The 21,307-nt window shown below is 44.6% G+C and overlaps 1 long non-coding RNA gene across 6 annotated transcripts in view; it reads left to right on the top strand.

Moving 5' to 3' along the window:
* LOC135911933 (uncharacterized) overlaps positions 1 to 21,307 on the top strand; it is a 469,826-nt gene that overhangs the window by 307,784 nt on the left and 140,735 nt on the right. For all 6 annotated transcript variants that reach the window (XR_010567517.2, XR_010567518.2, XR_010567512.2 and 3 more), the window contains 2 exons: positions 10,907 to 11,077; positions 15,859 to 15,961. This is a non-coding gene — a long non-coding RNA (uncharacterized lncRNA). The remainder of the gene's footprint in view (positions 1 to 10,906; positions 11,078 to 15,858; positions 15,962 to 21,307) is intronic.

Raw genomic sequence — 21,307 nt, forward strand, 5'->3', positions numbered from 1 at the left:
TTTAAATATTAGACAGTATTTTAAGAAATATCTGGTATTATCTTGTACTGCATATTCTAAACCCTTTATCATATGCTTATCGTATGAATAGATTTCACATTACCAAATTGCCCAGATTATGGTGTTTTGTAAAACGATAGTGTTTGCAGCTGTTCCCGGGATTAGAGGAAAAGCACGTAATAATAAGGCGAGTAATTCTAGTACCACAAACACGACGCTTGCGTGTTTTCTAGTCTAACTTATTAAGCATGCTGGAGTGAAGAAAGAAGTGGCAAAAAAAAAAGAAGGGATTACCGATTGCTTTCTTTTTGCGTTACGTCTGGTTTACTGTAGATATACTTTGGATCCTACGCTCTTTGGGCAGCTCCACATCAAAAATAAACATGGTCAGTTCTTTTTAAATCTTTTATGACGCATTCATCGATATTTGTTGCGAAAGAAGCCTGAAATATATCTCCTTGTTCTGCGTCATTCCTTCAGCTGATAAGTTTTCTCGCATTGCTATGTTTACCTAAAGTCCCTAGATACACTTAATTTCTTTGTGACGTATCGACATCTTCCCCTCCACCGCACTTCCTCGTCTTCGCGGTTAGTGTCGTCCGCCTTCTTCTTCATAAGCAGCATATGCAGAGTGGTCGAGTACACAGCTTCGGATTACCTACAGCCACTTTTACATTGCAATTGATATTGGAAGGAAAAAATTAAGATAGACCGCACGAATCACCGCAATTTGCTGCTAATACCGAGGAGCGGTTTTTGTGCTAGCGGTAGTCAGCGAAGTGCACGGTTTATGTCCGATCTTGGGGCATCATTATCGACGACATGTGTCTCAAACACATCGTTAGCGTGACAACGAAGTTCGCTGACTGCAGCGTTGGACTATGCCACAGAGAACAAGGCTGACGGAAACAGCTGCCAACCGAAATTTCAGCACCAATGAATAGGATGCGTCAGTGGCACTTCAAAGGTTTTTGATGTGTACCTTTAAAAAAACATCTAACCATGGACCTTACCTAGAATATTTCCACCTATACAATTCGTTCAGTGCGAGTAGCAATTCGTGCACTGTGCGGCGAGCACAGTTCAAGTTCGCCTGAGCTGATCTTCTTGAGAAAGTTTTCATCTTCCCATTTTTGCCTTCACTGCATTGCCGTTGTGGAGAGGCCACTGTCAGAAACAGTGACTGAACTCTAAAATTCGTCGGGAGAGGCTGTGACGCGTTGTGTGTCGCTTCTTCGTAATTGTGTCTTCGCGCTACATTATGTCGGTAAGCATGCACCAACTAGCCCAACAACAAGTCCTTCTACAGAATGGTGAGTAAAAGGCCTTGCTAATGTTGAGTAGTGATGGGCTGTAGTCTAGTCCCAATTTCGACTGTGGAGCAATTTGCAATGCTAAATACAAGAAGCATCTCTCGGTACGGATACCCACAAAGGCACAAAGGAGGCCAGGAAAGGTTTCTTTTGGAAGAGCTTGAATTGCAAAATAAATCGAGAAAATATACTGTTACTCAAGTCGACGACGGCATGTCGGAATTCGGATGAGGTGTCCCAAGTACGCCACTATAGTTTCTCGACTTAAAGCTCATGTAAACTCCGTTTACCCTCTGCGCGAGAAGTCGGCCTAGAAAACCCCAAAGGAAGCGGAGAAAGTTGAATGTTATACGGCAGCCGCTGCTCACTAACAATCTACAAGTCCAGTAAGGAGCGGCGAGCATGAAAGGGCGCTCTGCATGTCAAACTCTGAGAAATGGCTTCGCCGCCAAACTCGCGCCTGGGCGCATCCGCAAGTAGTGCCGTTCTTTAAGCCCGGCGGGTTCGCTAACAAGGAGACGAATTGTGATTTGCTTCTGTTGGTGACACGTGGCCTATACGCTCAAACATATAGAAAAGACTCGACGGTGAAGTGCAATTTCCCAACTGCTCCGCGGAAACTTCGTCCAATTAGGCCGTGCCGAGCTCTGCTTACAACGGCGGCGTATATTCTACATCGCCAGAGGGAACCGCTGTTGCGCTGCCAAGAAAGCGTTGGCAGATGAGAGCAACAACCTTGAGAAGACTTCGCTGGGCGCGGAGTGCCGACAACTCGAAACAGTGTCGCGCCTCACGCTAGCACTAAGTGGATTACCGTGTTGCAGCTCTTTAGTCTATGTCGGTCTTTCGGAGGCGAGGTATTCGAGCTTGTCGGGGATTTCTGTGGCAATGTATACCTGACCTTTCCCGGTTTGGTACGTCATAGGTCCCTTATTTTCTCCAACCACGCAGAAGAAACACTTCTAGAGACGGCCAACTGCTGAACTTCTCCTGCTAATATCCCGAAAAAATGCTAACGCCAGTCCTTTTGTTGTCCTCGCAATAAAAAAAAGGCATTTCGTTAATGAATGGCGTAATGACGTCTTGCGTCTGATGCTGTTATTATTTCCCGAATTCATGATACTGGCGTGTGAATGATGTGGCACTAATGATCTCTCGAAACTGTAGTCATTTCTTTAATGGAGTCCAGGTCTTCGTATTAAACCAGCTAATGTGGAAACTATTTTAGAGCATGCGTGGTAGGGACTCTCCGAAAGTTATTCAATTTGAGCATGAAAAGAAAAGGCAGTTTGGACCGAAGGCCAATAGCAAAGTTTATCTTTGAGCCAAACTCTTTCGATTGGGTATTTTACCTTGCGATTTGGCTACATCAATGTTTACTCCGTTGTACTGAAATTTCTAGTGGATCATGGTCTTGGCGTGTAGCACGAAGTGAACACGGACACACAAAGGAGCAGACAGGATGAGGGCTAACTCTCAACGTATGCCTAACCTATACCTGCAGGCATTAAAGGCCACCGTCCTTAAAGCATCCAGCTGAGGCTTTGTTTGTGTGTGCGTGCTGAAGTGTTACGTGTGCAAATCTCGTCAATGAAACAGCAATGCGTTTATGGTACCCTACGGCTGTCCACGAACACTCCGAAGGTCGCCTATGCCGCAGAGGAACAGCATGCGGCCAGGGCCTACGGAAGCTGAAAGGATCTCAGCGGGCATTTCAGCACTTCCAGCCACTCGGATCCTGCGTGTGTGCTATGACAGCGTCTCTTTTTGGTATAGTCACGTAAAGCGCCCTTCTAGTTAACGCGACCGCGCATAAAACCGGTGAATAAACTGCATGCCACGTGCCTGTCTTACCCATTAGCGGGGATGCAGAATGACGTAGTGCGGCTGGGATAGCGGAAAGCAAAGCCGATGCCGTGTGATTGGCTGCCATTTGGGCCTGCAGTTTCTTCTAGCTGAGGGTAACACCAACGTCGCTGTTTAAGCACGGCTGAAACGGGAAAAAGTTGTTTTGGGAAACCGCCTAATTTATTTGAATGCCCTGACCTTGTGGAGTTTGGATTTAAGGTTTTTGACGTTCGATGCAACTGTTCAATCGAAGCTTTGATGTAGCGTGGAAGCTTTAGCAAATATGGTCCGTATCGCTAAACCTTGAAAGTAAAATTCACGCACAAGTCCTGCCTTCACGACTTAGTTGGATATTTCAAAGCGGTGCGCAGTAATTGCTTTGTCCGCTTCCGAAGTGCTCATTGATGTAGCCATCTTCCTGTAGTCATATAATTATGATGTGCAGCAGAATGTCGTTGCAGAGAGCCTCAAGGGACATGAAAAATACATTCCGAATAACGGGAGTTTCTTTTACTGACAAAATTGTACACAGGTGCAGCACCGTGTGCCATGCTGCCTCTTAACATGGTTAGATGTGTTAACCATAAAGAAATGAAAAGAGCAGCTAGTTTGTCCCGTGGTTTGGGGTTGGTTGATGGCGATTGGATAAGCGAACTAGTGTTCGTTTCAAGGACGCGCCGTCGGCAACTTGAAAAACAAAAATAGTTTTTATGGCACCAGTCGATGAGGCAGAATAACGCGCGGTCGTGCAGGGGGAGTCCACATTATCGAACAGGGGTTCCTCCGGAAATTTGGTTCTTCTTAACTTGACCGTATATGAGGGGAGTGGGGGTGCTACGAAGCTGTGCAGGTCTGAATGAAGGAAATAACTAATGAACTAATTCAAGGGATTTACGTGCCACAACTACGATTTTATTAATTAATTTTAACAACCAGGGAACCGTCACCGTGTATCGAATGCACGGGACAAGAAATGCATTTCGCCTCCATTATGCAACCAAGGTAGAGGGATTTGATCCCGCGACCGCGTGCTTAGAAGCGTGAGGCCTTAGCCGCTAAGCCACCATGGTGGGTTGCTGTGCAGGTCTGTACATGCTATGAATTAAAAATGCATAACATTTTTTTGCTTGCCTGTGCTCTTTGCTACGGAGTTTTAAGGATGGGTGTCTGGGTAGAATGAGAGGTCTGGCAAAGTATGTATTTCGCATCGTACCTCTTTCTGAGGAAAAAGAAATAGATATTTAGTCTAGCTTTCTTCTGAAGGTTCCCGTTTACAGATAGTGGCGAAGATGTTGGTTCGGATTAACCGAAGTTTTTTTGCATTAGCGATATATAAGACCAACAAATATTTCAAGGTTGTTCCGTGTTAATGATTTTCATTTATTCAGATCCTACTGCACCTAATATTTATTTATTTATTTATTTATTTATTGCAATGTTGGAGCTTCAAACATTTTGGATGAGGTAGCTCTCTATCAGTCATAAAACGTCAAGAAATTGGTGACACGGAATACTTCATTTGGCCCTGCCGGTATTTCAGCGTCGAAAGGACGACTCTGCTTGACAACCATCAAAGGAGAGGATTTCCAAATGCCTATGTGCAATAGATAATGTTTTCCAAACGGACGAGGCTAGTTTGTGAGGAGGTCACACGTATTCTACTCGCATATCTAGGCGACACTGAACTCACATTTCTGTGATAGCTGATTTCTTAACAGCGAAAGAGAACAGCTGTAGCAGTTGCTTGTCCGGAGTGTCACAATACCACGGCCTGAAATAAGCGCATTAATGACCAAACCCACGAGCCACCCGGTCACGGTCACCCGGTCAAAACAAGTTTTTTCGTAATCCTGAATGAATTCTGAAGCTTCACGTGGCAAAACCACCAGGGTGTCCTTAAAGTGCCCCCAATGTACTGGACACGGGAGTTCTTGAAGTTTAGCCCCCATCGATTGCAATTAGGTCGAGGCCATGATTTGATCCTGTGACCTCGTCCTTAGTTGCGCAAGACCATAGCCGTTGAGCCACCGCGGAGGTTGTTTTCCCTATCTTTATAGAAGGTGCTGATGAAAACGCATTCAATTGTTTATTTATTCTTATTTGCGCTGGAACAATTATGCTTGTATTTGAAGCTTTATAAAAACCAGATGCATAATGAGGTAAGCGTTTTTTTGTTGACTGTTGCCGCTGTAGCTACAAAATAGAAACTTATTAAAATAATTTGTGATTTATTACAATGCTAGGAGGTATTCAGGAGGTATTCAGGAGGTATTCAGAGACCTGGATTGGGAAGAAATGGGGATAAAAGTTAATGGAGAATACCTTAGTAACCTGCGATTCGCTGATGATATTGCCTTGCTTAGTAACTCAGGTGACCAACTGCAATGCATGCTCACTGACCTCGAGAGGCAAAGCGGAAGAGTGGGTCTAAAAATTAATCTGCAGAAAACTAAAGTAATGTTTAACAGTCTCGGAAGAGAGCAGCAATTTACAATAGGCAGCGAGGCACTGGAAGTCGTAAGGGAATACATCTACTTAGGGCAGGTAGTGACTGCGGATCCGGATCATGAGACGGAAATAATCAGAAGAATAAGAATGGGCTGGGGTGCGTTTGGCAGGCATTCTCAGATCATGAACAGCAGGTTGCCATTATCCCTCAAGAGAAAAGTGTATAATAGCTGTGTCTTACCAGTACTCACCTACGGGGTAGAAACCTGGGGGCTTACGAAAAGGGTTCTACTCAAATTGAGGACGACGCAACGAGCTATGGAAAGAAGAATGATAGGTGTAACGTTAAGGGATAAGAAAAGAGCAGATTGGGTGAGGGAACAAACGCGAGTTAATGACATCTTAGTTGAAATCAAGAAAAAGAAATGAGCATGGGCAGGACATGTAATGAGGAGGGAAGATAACCGATGGTCATTAAGGGTTACGAACTGGATTCCAAGGGAAGGGAAGCGTAGCAGGGGGCGGCAGAAAGTTAGGTGGGCAGATGAGTTTAAGAAGATTGCAGGGACGGCATGGCCACCATTAGTACATGACCGGGGTTGTTGGAGAAATATGGGAGAGGCCTTTGCCCTGCAGTGGGCGTAACCAGGCTGATGATGATGATGATGATGATGACAATGCTAGAAATTTCGAGGGAATATTGCAGAGCTTTCTAAATTTTCGAGTTCATGGCGCAGAACCACTGATGTTGCCTGAAAGCAACGTGGTACCATTAATTTGGTGTCGAGCGAAATTTTGCTAAAATGGCAGGAAAATAAATTTTCGGTAATATTGTAAAGAAAGCGACCACTAACAGAAGGCACATTAAAAACGGCACATTAAAAACGGCAATATATACGCTGAATGAAACTGAATGTTTAACGGATGGTACGGTACAAATATTTTACAAGCTTGTGCTGTATACTAGTGCGCTGCCACATGACACAGTATTTAATCACAAGGACATCCAAAAAGCCATATTCGTCTGTCTGATAGCAAAATGCGGACTTGGATGTTAAACGCGCTTAAACGTATTCTGATTGAAAGGAACCATGAGGATACTCAATACGACATAATGAATCAACATGTGATGCTGAATATTCTCGCTTCACAGGCTTTTACTGTACGCATTCTTGATCTATAGTACTGCGATATGCTTTATGCTTTGCAATATGCTTCATCGTCAGCTGAAACATCTTTCTTATTCTCTTTTTTTTCTTATACTTTTTTTAGAAGCGAACGGGCGCGCTGTCCCGTTCTCTTCTCTTGTGTGTGTCGGTTTATTTGGCGTCTTCATACTTTATATTTTCTTATTCTTTTGTTTGACATCCATATTTTTAAAGAAACCAATTCAACCTTTAGCAGTCATGAAATTTTTACATAGTGTTTGTTTACGGTTCATAAAGAACGATAGTTACTGACATGATAACTGTTATGCACGGTAAACAATAATAGATATTAAGGTCGCTTTTTTTTCGTTCCACGGAGCGCGGCCTTGAACTCTTCCAGTGACTGATAACCGGCACCACGTTTGCATGGAATGAAATTCTTCTGGCACGCTGCGACGCCACGAGCTCCGCGTATTGACGTGAAATAAGGCATAAGCAATGCGTAGCCTTGTACTTGTCTTGTCCGCTAAATCTAAAAAATATATACGCCTTGTTTGAGCAGGAACAAGCAGCGGCAAAACCATGCCGTCATGTCACTCGCATCCTTGCTCTTACAGCATTTGTACTTTTTTTCCCCCCTGGCATATACATTTCAAAAAGCTCCGGCCCTCACGTATTATTGTAAAGAACGCATGACGACCCAGAAGATGTTGTATGCGATTGTTCTAGGCAGTGCGTTTTAAACACAGAGTGTTTCAGCTAACTCATGCCTACACTCTAAAACAAAATTACGCCCTTTGGGCAGTATCTTGCCATACAACAATAAATGTAATCTGTCTTTAACGCTGCGAGCCCGATACCTCCCAGCAACGAACGGCATGCGGGTTATCAGCATGACGTAGCATTCTCGACAGTAAAGCAGCGGGCGCGGCGTTTTCAAAAAAGGGAACGGAAGCAAGGCATATGACCATTATTGGTCTGTGGCAAATATACACCCCTTCGTGGGCTACCTGACAGTGCCCACAGAAATAGTTCGTGTGTACGTGCGTGTGCGTGCTTAGGTTCTTCCTTTCCTTTTTTATCCTTCTTTCTTTCTCACCTATTGCATCCCCTTGCCCCTCCCCCGGTACAGGGTAGCCAACCGGAGATAATCTCGGGTTAACCTCCCTGTCTTTCCTTTGCCTTTCCCTCTTTCTCTCCCTCTATACACCCCAAAGGGTATACCTTTGTCTAAGAGTGTAAAATTTAAAAAAACATTCCCGTGGTTTCACGAAAATGAAACCAACTTATTATTCTTCATTTTCATTTTGAAGAACTCAAAGAATGTTGCCCTATACAGTTAAACATTTAAAAATAAATATTTGGCCACTTTTAAAACATTGAGCTAAACAAAAAAATTTTCTATCGAGAAGTTCTATAGCCACTTGAAAAATATGAAATAATTTATTTCCACGAAGATGGCTCTTGGTTATCATTTTTTGGAGTTTAAAAAAGCAGACGTGAGACTTCGAAGTAGCGTGTCGTCAGACGGTTGCATGCAGTGATACTAGTGGCCTCAAACGTGTTGCAAATGAATTATCGATGCTGAACGCAAACCGAACGCATGAAGCACAAGTGAGAGGCAACGGCCACACCTGTCGTCTTCCATTCGTCGCCACCAGTGGCCGTCCGGTCTTTATCTATAGTAATTAGAGTATTTGGTCGCTATAATTGTTGTCTATTTACCCTATCTTTCGTGGCTATATTTAAGTCATTGCTTCAACCGACAAGATGTCGCAGAAAAAGGAAAGACCAATACCATTGTTTTTTATCTAGCGCCATTGCTTGCTGCTTTTCATGCATTCGGGGTTTTCCTGCCGCACTGATCTTTCAGTGGTGGCATGTTCGAGGACACTACTGTCGCGGTGAAAAATCGCCGGAACACATGGTGCTGTCTCAAATTTCGTGCGTTTTGATTTCAGCGCCCCCCCTCCCCCCCCCCCAAAAAAAAGAATATATAAAAAAGTAAGAACCAGATCCGCTCTCTCCATAGAAAGACATAATCTGGACGTTTCTCAATAGGCTGCTAAAATTCATCATTGAATATTTTCTTTCCATAACACAGTTCTTAAATCGTTTTTACCTATTTTTGTTCTCGATAATAATTGCTGAAAGAACTTCCAGAAAACTTATTTCAGCTGCTCGTGAGGAAAGCGAATAACAATAGGTTGCTTGCATTCTCTTAGTGAACGCGTGCATTTTTGAAGGCTTCGCACGAGTTAGCTGAAACACCGTGTGTATTTGCATTGTACAAAACTGTCGCTACTTCCGCGAGTCCTCGTAAACGTGGTGCCAAGTTGTGTCTTATTGTGTAATAATGATTTTCCTTTTATTTGTTTCTCTCCACCCGTCTCAGCGAGGGACCAATGCTCGCGATAATCAATGCTCGCTGCCGTGCCAGCAAATTACAAAGGTGAAAAGCAATGGAAGATCAAATACAAGAAGTGTCTCATAATGCCGCGCCAGAGCATTATGCGGCAGCGGAATTATTCTTCGTCAGTGAAACACGACATTGTTGTAGTCATGAAAGTTGCTATGACACTTTGGTTCATGTTCTGTTATATGCATGCCTCAGTAAAAAAGAAGGTGAGAAAAAAAGAACTCAAGATGAAATCTTGCGAAACGATGCAATATTGTTGTACTTCACGACCCAACCCTGTCGGCACCCTGTGAGGGTTGTGTCGCAATGCCAAATATTTTTATACGTCTGCCTGACTTCCACTTGCCGCCGGAAAGTCGGATTCCTCCTAGCTCGTTCGCTTACTGCCATACTTACTGTCATAAGCCCAAATACCTTAAAAGAAGTGCCTTGTTACCACACGAGAGACTTCATTTTTTTTTAGTTCGGTACGTCCTTGCCTAGAGTGCCATCAACAAACAATTTTGCCTTCTGTACCAACCCTCGCTACAAATCGAAAGAGAGAAGAAAATGGTTAGGCTATTGGAGATTTTCAAAACAAGACGCATCAAATAAATGACTGTCGTCAGCATTCTTGATTTCAATTTAGCCATCTGTTTACCAAGTGCTAGATGTATAGCGGTTGGAATGATTCAATTAGAAACGACGTCTAGAAGTTTTGCCTCTTTGCCGTCCACGAAAAGTTCCAGATGCTGGGCTAATTACACCCGTAGGCACTCAGAGCACAGGTTTTGGTAGCAAGACTCCACTTAGCTGCAGGCAGCGCAACTCTTGGAAATCAAGTAGGAACGCGGGTTTCCTATTAGCCGAATGAGTTAGCCTACGCAAAACATTGCACGCGATAGTGGGCCCTTCGGGAAGTCGTATTTGCGTTGCAACCCTGTGCCGAAGAAGGCTGTGACTGCGGAGGTTGCTGTTTACTGTGTAAGACTTCGCCATAGGACAAGGATTAATTGAGTAGGCAAAAATAAAGTACTGTATATAGTCGACTAAGAGCCGCGTTCATCTAAGAGCGGCACTCCTAACTTGGCACCCTATAATTCGAGATAAAAGCGAATGTTGAAATAAACAATTTGAAGACAGAAGACGGCGACGAAGCTTCTGTACATGCTCTTAGTTTCAGAACACATGTTCTGCTGAGAATATAAACGTATGTGCACAACCTGATGTCGGGCATTGTTGTAAAAAATATTTGGCGTCGTGATCGTATCTAACGCCATGGAGGGCACAATGGACGACTGTACGCGTGAGGGTGACTGACATCTAACTGAATCTAAGTTGGCGTGACAGCGTCGATAGTGAGGGCTGTAGACGGGTACCATCTGCGTGGCAGGTTAGCGTGAAGAAGTATATGCGTTCTGGAAACAGCGTTCGCTACTTTTGTACTAATAATCAAGGGTCTTATACGCGGCGACAAAATGTGATCCGCAATGGCCCAACCCCGTGTAAGGCGCCGCACTTCGTCAACTTGGCGAAAAAAGTTCGGCTCTCAGACGAGTAGAAACGGTATTCGAAATATTCCTTACGGGTATTTGTATGGAACGTTGTTGGTTCTTGCTGGCCCAACCAATAAAAGCTCGACGTCCGCAAAATAGGCCATCCTAATGAAGAGTGCGCCAGGTTTCCAAATTCTTCCTTTTGTAGAAGACTACTTACAGAAATTTATTTTTTTGTTTCTGTCTCGCCTTTAGTTAGGTCCTCACGAAATCGAGTGAACATGTCAGAAAGTCAACGAAGAATCTTGCTGTTGGCAAGAATAAAGTTGGGAGGCAATTGAATACCCTACCTTGGGCTTGTGGCCGCGGAAAATCACTGCCACTGCGTCATCGGAGCGGGGAACAAACATCTTGCTCTAAAACAACGTAAGTCCAGTCATCGTTATATTTTTGGAGGTAAAAAATGCGTTCCTTATTTGTTTTTGCTTGAGAAATTTTCACTCGCTGAATGATACTAATGCGTAATAAAGGGGCTTCACAGCAAGTATTTTACATGCTTTGCGTTCAAAATGGCACGTCTGCAAAGGCAATAGAATTAGAAGTTAGAGGCACATCCTGCTTATAGTCGAGGTCAAGAGTTGACATAACCTTTTCTGTGCGGCGTACTGCATTCCCAGGCTGCGAAGTAATTTGTTAACCGGTAATTTACTTGAAAGTACGACAAGCAAGAGCAGCACATGGCACTGCTCAGCATGCTTGCTTATTCGCGGAAGAAGATTCTCAATTTAGATAATTGCCGAACGAGCGACTGCTTGCGCAGATTTCATGTTCAGGAAGAAAGAAAACGAAAAGGCATTGCAGCATACGATGAAAAAGGCTTCTTGAATGTCTGCTTTGTAATATCCATCTAAGTTTAAGAGTTTTGCCCTAACTTCCTTAGAGCATTGGCGCGAGATCTCGGCTGCAGCAATTGCTTTGTCATTCCATTTGATTTCATTCAGGCTAAAAATATCTTAACATGCTGAGCCCTGCTTTTCCTTGCTATCCCTTTATAATTATATATTGCTTGCAATTTAAGCCATTTAAAAACAATTATTCTTTCTTTTAAACCCGGTCATTCATACACCTCCCTGTAAATTCTCAAATAAACTAAGCGCTTATTCCCGGTTTCAATTCTTCCGTGTCTTCAATTGTTCCACCATTTGCAATCTGTGCTTTAATACCCGATTCGTGACTGATTCCTCCCACTGAGGACTTCTCATGTTTCAAAAGATCATCATGATCATCATAAATCAAAATTTCTTCAGATGTGGACTGGAATATGACGACACCCAGAAAGTCATTTGTGTTGACAGGATACAAGGAAATCGGGAACCAGAGCATCTCATGGGTAGACGAGCAAGGATTTTAAAGCTTCGTTCCTACTTCCACCTTGTTCACGTCGCTTCCGTGTCCTTAAAGGTTGGGCGCGAAGCGCCAATGAATGTGTGTGTGGCGTCGTCGGTTACGAACTTTCGGGAAGAGACAATGGTTGCTATACAAAATAAAAGCGTTTATATGTAGTATATAAAAAAATGACTCGCCATCCCGACCCTGCGAAAATGAATGACCAGCGAAACTGTTAGAAAACAACTCAAATGCCGTCGATGGGGAAATGAAATGTTTTATTGTTCTGCCTAATCTTAGCACGACACCGTCGTCGAGCATTACAATTTTGCACTCTTCGACGCTCCTCGTATTCATGCTACTCTTCGGAAGTCTTAGCATGGTCTACCCATAATGGTCCTGCAATGAACAAAATGAGTTGCTGGGCAGGTCTCCCTTTTATATATGAAGCATAGTGACCTCATTCATGGATTCGTAAGCAGTTGTTTCCCCTTTCCCAACGAATTAGCTTATGCAGCCGTAATCTTTACCAGGAAACACACGAGAAGGAAAGTGCCTCGCATTGTTTACAGGAGCCTTTTCATCCATCATGGTCTTTGAAGCTTGTTTTCTGCTTTTCTTTATTGAAATGAATACTGAGGGGTGTATTGTATGCCTGATTCCAAATGAGATGTAAATTTTTTTTCGGTTAATTATTATTATTTTCTTTTTGCTGACGGACACTAAAATTCCTGACCAACTAGAGGCTAACAGCTTCGCTGTAAAAACTTCACCGACGATTTCCATATTCCCTTAGGCGAAATTATAGCACAGCTACATACGTGTTTTCATTTCGCGATATGTTGGCTTGCGGTGACAATTTCTCTCGTTCGGTGCGTTACAAACGGAGCGAAGTATGGCGCGATTGCTTCGCTAATCGGCATATCGCGAGAGGCGGTGTGTGGGTGACGCGCCGGCGCGATTCACAGCCGCCGCCGCCAGCAGATCTCCTCTCATGCAACGCTTTGTTTCCATACCGACGACGCGCGCTACTCTGGCGCCATCTCGTAGCCATCGTCGCTGCAAAGCCAATCTTGCGCGGCATTACGCTTGTCTTCTCACGCTTTCACCATATACTCCTCTTCCGCTTTCTGCGTCGTAGTTCCGCTGCGCCCTCCTCCTCCACATTGCTGTTCGCGCTCTCTTCGCTACGGCCATTTTTAATTTTTCGCGGTGCTCCACGTTCGCTTTTATACTTCGCTGTGTTCGTTGGCTCGGTTACGAGGGACAACTCCGACGCTCGCCGCAGGAAGGGGCGCCTAAGAGATGCATTCTAAAATGCTCAATGCTCGCAATTCTCTATTTTTTTAACATAAGTATCCTAACAAGCCCTTCACATAGTAGTGCGACTTGTGGTTTTCGCGTGGAGGACTGAAAAGACAACAGCATCTGTTATCCGCATACCGATCAACAGCTTCGAAACTACAATACGCAAAGTTTATATGAATGCGATGCTCGATTAAGATATACATGGTTCCTCTTTCTTTCTTGTCTTTCTCACGAGGCTTCTCTTTCTCATTAGTGAGACAGGCCATGAAAGTGGTAGACAGCGCTTTGCTGTCACTCCTCCTCGTCCTGTCGTGTTCTGCGCTGTCTCCACTCAGAGAAGGCGACATCGTGTCAAGCAGCACAATGCTCTAGCTACTGAGTTTTCTTCAGGCAGGTGGTCTGTTTCATTTTTGCTCCTGCTTGTCTGCTTCTCATTGTGATGTCATTTTTTTTCCTACATCGGGCCCACCGCTTTCTTGCTTGGTTTAAGACAGAGCTCCAGCGTATGGATGAACGTTTTTATTTTCACCCATAGCATTTCTACACGAGAATCCCTGTGATGGCTGTCCTCCCACTGCTGTCTTGATACGTCTTTCTCAACTACCCGCCTTCTGTGGCTGTTTTTTCTGGGGAAAGGAGCTAGACGGCTCTGTTTGTATTGGGTAAATTGCTTCTGTGACATGAAGTGCTCGATAGCGTGTCGTACTGTGTTGTATTTGTCGATTCGCTGCTCTCCTGTAGTTTACCTCATCACCTGTTGTTTGCATTTGCGAGCCTACTTTGCAACTTCCACATAGTCTATTCGCTCAAATGCCAAGGGACGCAAGTTGCAATACCCTGCAGAAAACGTACGAGCCTCGTAGTCTTTTGCGCTGTCTTGCACGTATTGTAGATATTGAGTTTGAAAAGTTACGTTTACTACGAAAGAGAAAGCGAGGGAAGGACAGAGGAGATTCCTTTTGCAGCATTGACTTATGTATGTGATTTTAGTTTCTTCCTAGTAGACAATTAGACGAAGATACTGTTTCGACACAATGCACATGCCAAAAGCATCGCGCAGTTGGTTCTTCTCCATTTATTCAGAACAACTTTCTCGAGCATTTGTACCAAGTTTCGAGGCCTTCTTCAGTGTCTCTATACCCGGAAAAGTACATGTCAAGCTAAGCACCATGCTGTAGTAACAGTGAAATCTCTTCATCTGAAATACACAAAAGCCTAAAAAATGCAATAATTTCACTCATCGGTATCTCACGGTTCAGTTGAAATCATGTGGCTAATTTTCCTGTGCTTAGAAAATGTGCCACTATATTTTGTTCGTGGGAGTGAAATGTAGCGACCATTCTGTCGTATTTTTTTCAAGCGAAGCTTCTATTTCCTCATGTCAGCTTCGCCATGCGGAAATCTCAAGCTGCGCGAAAATTGCTTGTCGTCTGAGGATTCCAACCACCGACCTCCAGGTTGCGAGTCCACCACGCTAACCGATTCAACCGCTGCTGGGTCGTCATACGGGTCCTTCAAAGCGGACTTTTATATGCATGAAAAAGTCGACGCGGTGCGAGGCGCGTGCCAATCACAAGCGTCCCCTCTCTCCGGAGGAGGGACAGAGTGTGGTCGCGTGTTTGCTCACCTCGGGTGCCCGCCGTTTCTCGCCACTTCAGGCCCGGTATTCAGAGGGGGGAGGGGGGGGGGGGCTCGTTCGTTTCGTTCTGCCGAAGAACAGGTTGCGTTGAAGGAACGGCAGTGGGAGCAGGCCACGCACCGTGCGTTCGTCCGAAGAACAGGTGGCGCTTGATGAACGCTGTCGGGAACTCGCTCCAGAAGGGGCTCATCGTCGACGTGCCGACCTCGCCGTGAGGGAGCGCGAAGCCGAGGTATTACAACGAACAGCCGCGGATCCCGAGCTTCGCTTGCAACCCTCTCCACGGTATTGGAAGGGCGGTCATTTTTTTAGTCATTTCGTAATTTTTCTTCCTTGTGTTCTCACAATTCAAGCGAAATAGATAATTTTTATTGCAAAGCGGGTTTCCTGGCAATAGAAAAAGAAATTGGACTGAAAAATGTGGGGAAAGTTGTCTTTCACGTGTTCGGGTAAAACTATGCTGCTTAAGTTCTTGGGGACTCTTTAGGACTGTCATTGAAGCAGGCGTACTCTAGTTGCAATAACCAGAAGAATGTGGCGATGGTTCTTCGTCTTATTGAAGCAACTGCGCTAGTGCAGTCCACAATATTGTAAAACAGTACTTTGCGTGGAAGTGAAATTTATCTCGATAGCCGGCACAATATTAATATAGGGACAACAATAAAGAAATACTTTAAAGTAATCCGCTCTTTACTTTCTTTCCGTGGTGAAACATGTGCCACCAATTTTACGTTTCTTCTTCGGTAAGGAATGTGCGCATTATATCTTGTATATATCTCAATTGTCTGTCGAAATCAATTGATAAAGCTGGTTGCTTTGTATTTAGCTATCACATGAAAAATATTCGTACCCCTTTTTTGTTTTTTTCCTTAAGGGCAGTAGCACTGCTACGAAGAACGCATCAACTATCCCGCCAAATAGGAATGAGTGAACGCCGTCTTCATTCATGATTTCACGGTGAAATGGTACGGGAACGTGTAAGTGACGTCTCAACTTTTCTTTTTTGTTGTTTTTTGCGTCTCTTTTAGTTTACTAAGCCTGTAATGGTACCAGAGAATTTTTTGGTGTTGTAGAAAGGCAATGCTTTAATGTAACTCAACCTGATTTTCCTCTATGGTGTCAGTTTAAGGACTCCACAGGTACAGAAGCTCATCCGTGCCGACACATTTGACTCAAGCAGATGTGAGAAAAGTGAAAAACGATGTGCCAATAAGCTGCTTCTAATATTCCTTGTGTTCATTTTCCATTTGTGCACAAAACTTCATAGTCGGGCAAAATTTAGCCCAGCACAGCGTGTTACGAATCTGCTATGTTTTATCAAATATGAGTACGACAATTTGTTTTGCAACCTTGTTATACTTGCGTCGTCTGTTCTCCTTGCACTGCTAGAAAGCAGGCCGGAGTCCCGAGCGTCTCCAGCATTCATTGTCGCGATAGAATGCCAAGCGTTGCGAGCATGGCAGCGGCTCTGTGGCGCAGCTAGGCGTGAAAGAAACGTGCCTCACTTGACTATTATTGCGATACCAACAACACTCCGGACGCGTTTATGTCGTCGGCGTCGCCGCCGTCGTGATGTTCCGTATAACGGACAAGGGAGGTATCGTCGCCGTACGCTGTATGTGCGAGTGAAAGCGTGCGCCGCTGAACCACCAATGGCGGCTTAATGTCGCGACCCCAAGCGAGTGGGAAGCGTGCCGCATTCCGTCGCGCGCACCACTTGGGGGGGGGGGGGGGGGGGGGTAGGCTTCTACTCCCGCGGCTGCTGCGTATGGTGCGTTCGTGTGCGGGCCCTATTTTCAATGATATCTGTGATGGGGACAGAGTGGGCCGAATGCTGACAGCTTCGTGTGCGCCGCGTTTTCGCCGCTTAGTTCGGGTTAAAGCGAGAGGCAGCGCGAAAGTCAATTCACTCGCTTCTGCTGCCGCGCTTCCTCACTCCAGCGTTTGGACAGCGAGTTTGTCCGGTCATGGAGTGAGAAGTGTTCATGTTTGGTTGTGCGCGCGTGACACCATGCTTGTTTTAATCAGCGAGTGAACGTTTACAAGTGGATAGGGCCGATAAAAGTACCATCTTATTTCGCATTGCTGTCTGGTAATTTGCTGTCGCAATCGATGCTTCTCCTTTCGAGAGAAGCTGCAACTCTTTGTTTTCAGGGGGAACGCGAGAACAAGAAAAACCAAAAACCGGAGCGTAAAAATAAAATATTAGAAGCGGATTTCCTTCGCGAGCGCGTGCTGTAACCGGTCATGCTGGTGCACACTCAAGAAGAAATTTAATTTTTATTCAAAGGCTGTATTCTCGAGCGATCACTTTCGCTTGGAATGTACCCATCGCGAGATTTCGCTCGAACTTTGAGAGGTCGAAGAAGACAATTAAGTAGGTTTTAGGGTTCCAGTCATGAAACACCCTCAAATATATTAAGTTTTCATGTGGCGTCATCCTGCATGAAATGATCAGCACACCAGTTTCCTTTATGGCCAGGCCGACAAGTCTCATAGGCAAAGCTATTATGCAGGTATTTCTTTGAAGCGGTCGAAATGCATTGGGATTACCCTTTATCGACAGTTTGATGCACACGTACCGTAATTTCACGTATGCTAACTCCTCATGCATTGCGTGAGGTAGGGCAAATTCAATTTAGGTGTAATATGTAGGTATTCAATATCTTTTTGAATTGGGCGCAACACTAATTGTTGACGATCTTATTTGCTGAAGGAACGCAAAGGCGCGGGCTTCATGTACGTACGCATATTATACCGCCCACACTCCTCTTCTCTTGACATGCCCTCACCATTGGCTGGACGGGCCGATGCAGAGACACTTCAGATAAGACCAACCGTATTTGTTCTCGAAGAGGGGGGTTTTACTGGAGACTTGTGTCGCCGGTTTGCGTTTCAGCCTCGGGTTTCTTGCGCAATTCAGTGCGCGCGCGTGCTGACATCGCACTTAAACCATTCGACGAATGTCAGTTGCGTCACCGTCCTCTTCACACGAGTGTACGCTTCGCTGAACCGCTACGCAAGCCAGCCATTTAAGCCGCTGATCTCTCAAACGTGCAGAATAGGCGGCGTGACGCACTAAAGTGTACAAGAAGTTTCTCGCCTCTCTCTATCGGCACGGTAATCCACTGTGCGTGAAGCGCTGGTGTGCAGGGGTAATTACCTATTGATCCCTACCCATGAATTCGGGAGCGATGACACTGCCGCCAAAAGATAAGGGGAGGGGGGGGGGAGAGGGCGATGCTTTGGCACGTCCTTAAATACCTAGTACAAGGGACCCACAGTGGCACGAACTTTGCACACGGTCTATGAACTGAGCGGAGACTGTTCAATGGAGAACTCCCCAAAGGGAGAACAGCCCGGCCGTGGAAAGCTCATAGAGACCATGCCAGTAACAGCGCAGAAGTCGACAAAAAGACTTCTTTGACGGAGCGCTTGTAAACTGCCGGTGCGCGTGCGACTTGTGTTATTCTATAAGAGCGGGCCTGCGAGCTAATTACGCAGAAACGTGACGGCAGAAATTAGAGGTATTGTTGCGCGTTAAAGTACCGAAGGCGGTACGAATTCTTTCGTAATCCCGCACTAAGGCAGGCCTCACAGCGGGATCGCGGCACCACACTGTGTAGGGTACGTGTAGGAGACACGTACGCAACACACATGTACTTGTTAACAGGCGCACAACCAACGATATACGGAAAATGCGGAGAACAGCTTACAGTCCGGCACATCTCAATTGAATGTCCAAGATTTCACCGAGCAATGATACAGAATATTAAAGAACTTTACACGCATTATGTACCACCTCAACTTGCATTATTCTTATCCTGTGACCCTAAATTTAGCGTTTAGAGTTCTTAAATACTTCGCCAATGTCCAGTTTTGAAGCAATGTGCACTGCAATCCAAACCACCATGCTCCATCACAAACGTGAGGAACCTCGGGCATTGAATGCCTAGAGGTCTTACAGCTTTTAGCATGGTAAAAGTGCTTTGCCGATGGCATCGAAGCAAAAATACATGAAAAGTTATTCACTACTGTAAATTGCTGAAGCAAAGACAAGAAGTTACGAAGCCAAGATACTGTTAACGAATGTAAACAAAGGGCAGACCACTCGGATATTGGGTACCGTATCGAACGCTTTAGAGAAATCAAGGAAGAGGCCGTGAGTTTGCTCGCTAGCATTTATGTTGAAGTTTAATCATGAATTCAAGTAACTGCGTGTCACATGAGTAACCTTTCCTGAAACCGTGCTGATTAGAGATGATAAAGTTACTGGATTCAAGGTGACGGTAGATATGAAAAGTTATAACCCGGTCAAGAAATTTGCAGTGTAGGCATGTTAGTAAAATAGGTCGATAATTATCAGTTGACTGTCACCAGATTTGAAAAGAGGGATGATCTTGGCCATCTTCTAGTCCGTAGATAGCGCACTAGATGATAGATCGGTTAAAAAATTAGACACGAAATGCGATTGGAAATATCTGTAGTATTCTTCAGCATTTTTTAATTTTGTTATCAATACCTCATGAAGTAGAAACTTCGAGACTGGTAATCAGGTTAGAGATACCTTCGGCAGTAATGATTATTGAAGATATGAAGGCGAAGTTTTGATCTGGAACGAATGACACTTTGTAACGATCTTCCTGTATAGTAACAGATGAAAAATATTCAAATCAAGTGGACAAATTTCATAAGAAAGCTGTGCTTGCAATGTAATCGTGTAGTGCAATGTGCTTAGTAGCATTATCAGGGCAAATTACTTCCGAGAAGTTTTTACGATTATGGGTAAGTGAGTGGAAGTCCGATAACAAAAAATTTCTTGTTTGGCTGCACAGAACGCTTTACAACAGGCTTGCAGGCATTTCTTGCATTTATTCCAGTCAGAAGCAGTAATTCTAGGTCTCGTGGTGTTGTTCAGTCGTTTCTTTTTATTTCGTAGGGATCAGAGTTTAGTAAACCAAAGGCTAGGTTTTATCTTTCGATATAGAAATCAGTGCCACACACTTGTGAACAAACTCAAATACTTTATGTTTAACGCGTTGCCCGTTCTCATTCACGGACCACGAAGCAAATGACGGCAGAAAAACTTCAGCCAAGAAAGTCCTAATCGGGTGTTAATCCCATCATAATTAATTTGGTTATAATCCCGGATAGTTTGAGTCGTTACACCCGAAAATGCTAATGGGAACATAATTGGGAAGTCCAACCAGCAGTCCAGACCTGATTGAAAGAAAAAAGTAACATTTATGTACAGGAGAACATATGCTCTGCGAAAATTCTAGGAATACCCTCACAGCATTCTGTGGACTTTGTTTTTCACAGCGAAGCTGTATATGACTACTGTCCAAGGATTACATTGTCTACGTCGACAGTCAATCCAACCAATCACAGCGGAAGGGGCATGTGTTGCTGAATTCCTTGCAGCACCCCCAGACCTCCGCGCATCCGTGGCAGTAGCGGCGCAACCCGTGCGAGGGAATTAAAGCAAACGAACCAGAAAGCTCAGCTTCGCACATAGTGTTCACCGCAAGCGTTAGCCTGTAGAGATTGCGGTGCCTTAATTTGATGTTGCCAGGCAGCGGAAATGATAGCATATGAAGCAGGCAGTGATGCCACTACACTTTTATCTGTAAACAAAGAACCCGCCTAAAAACTGATTTCGTTTGTGTTGGGATAACCCTATGGAAAGGTTACGCATAGTTAAGACTTTCGAAGAGCATCGTGAGCATGGTGATTGGCGACGCGATCAGCAGCATCAATATCGCCAATGGCTTTCTGCTCAGGCTAGGCAGGACGCAGCAGTTCCTGCCCAAAGCAAGCCACGCACAGAGTTAGGTTGCTCCAAGAGCAGCGCGAGTACGATGACTGATGAAAGGAACAGCAACTTCAATATGCACATTGGCGTCGTGCTCAGGCTTGGCAGGACCCATTTCAAGGCTACGTCGCATTGGGCTATTGGATCAGGTGATAACATAGCTGTGCTGGCGAACCACCTTCCCAGTGGGGATTGGAAACCAATATTTTGATACCATATGATCTTTATAGATGTGATGTGCACTGTTCATATAAATGCGGTTCGAGCACAAAATTGCTACTTGATCGCTTTTTGATCGCCAAGACATTTACTAACTGATGTGTATGGCGTACGGCAGCGGTAAATCGATTATCCATAAATGCTTTGTCGCATTGCTGCATGTCTTTTATTTCTTTTCAACCAAGCATCAAAAGACAAGCGAGAGAGGGTGGATGCTTTTGATGTAGAGCTTGCCCTGTACAAATTATTTAATGACTTAGAAGAATATTGTACCGCTGTACCGTTTCTG

Source organism: Dermacentor albipictus, chromosome 9 (genome assembly GCF_038994185.2).
Source record: "Dermacentor albipictus isolate Rhodes 1998 colony chromosome 9, USDA_Dalb.pri_finalv2, whole genome shotgun sequence".
NCBI classification, from domain to species: Eukaryota; Metazoa; Arthropoda; class Arachnida; order Ixodida; family Ixodidae; genus Dermacentor; species Dermacentor albipictus.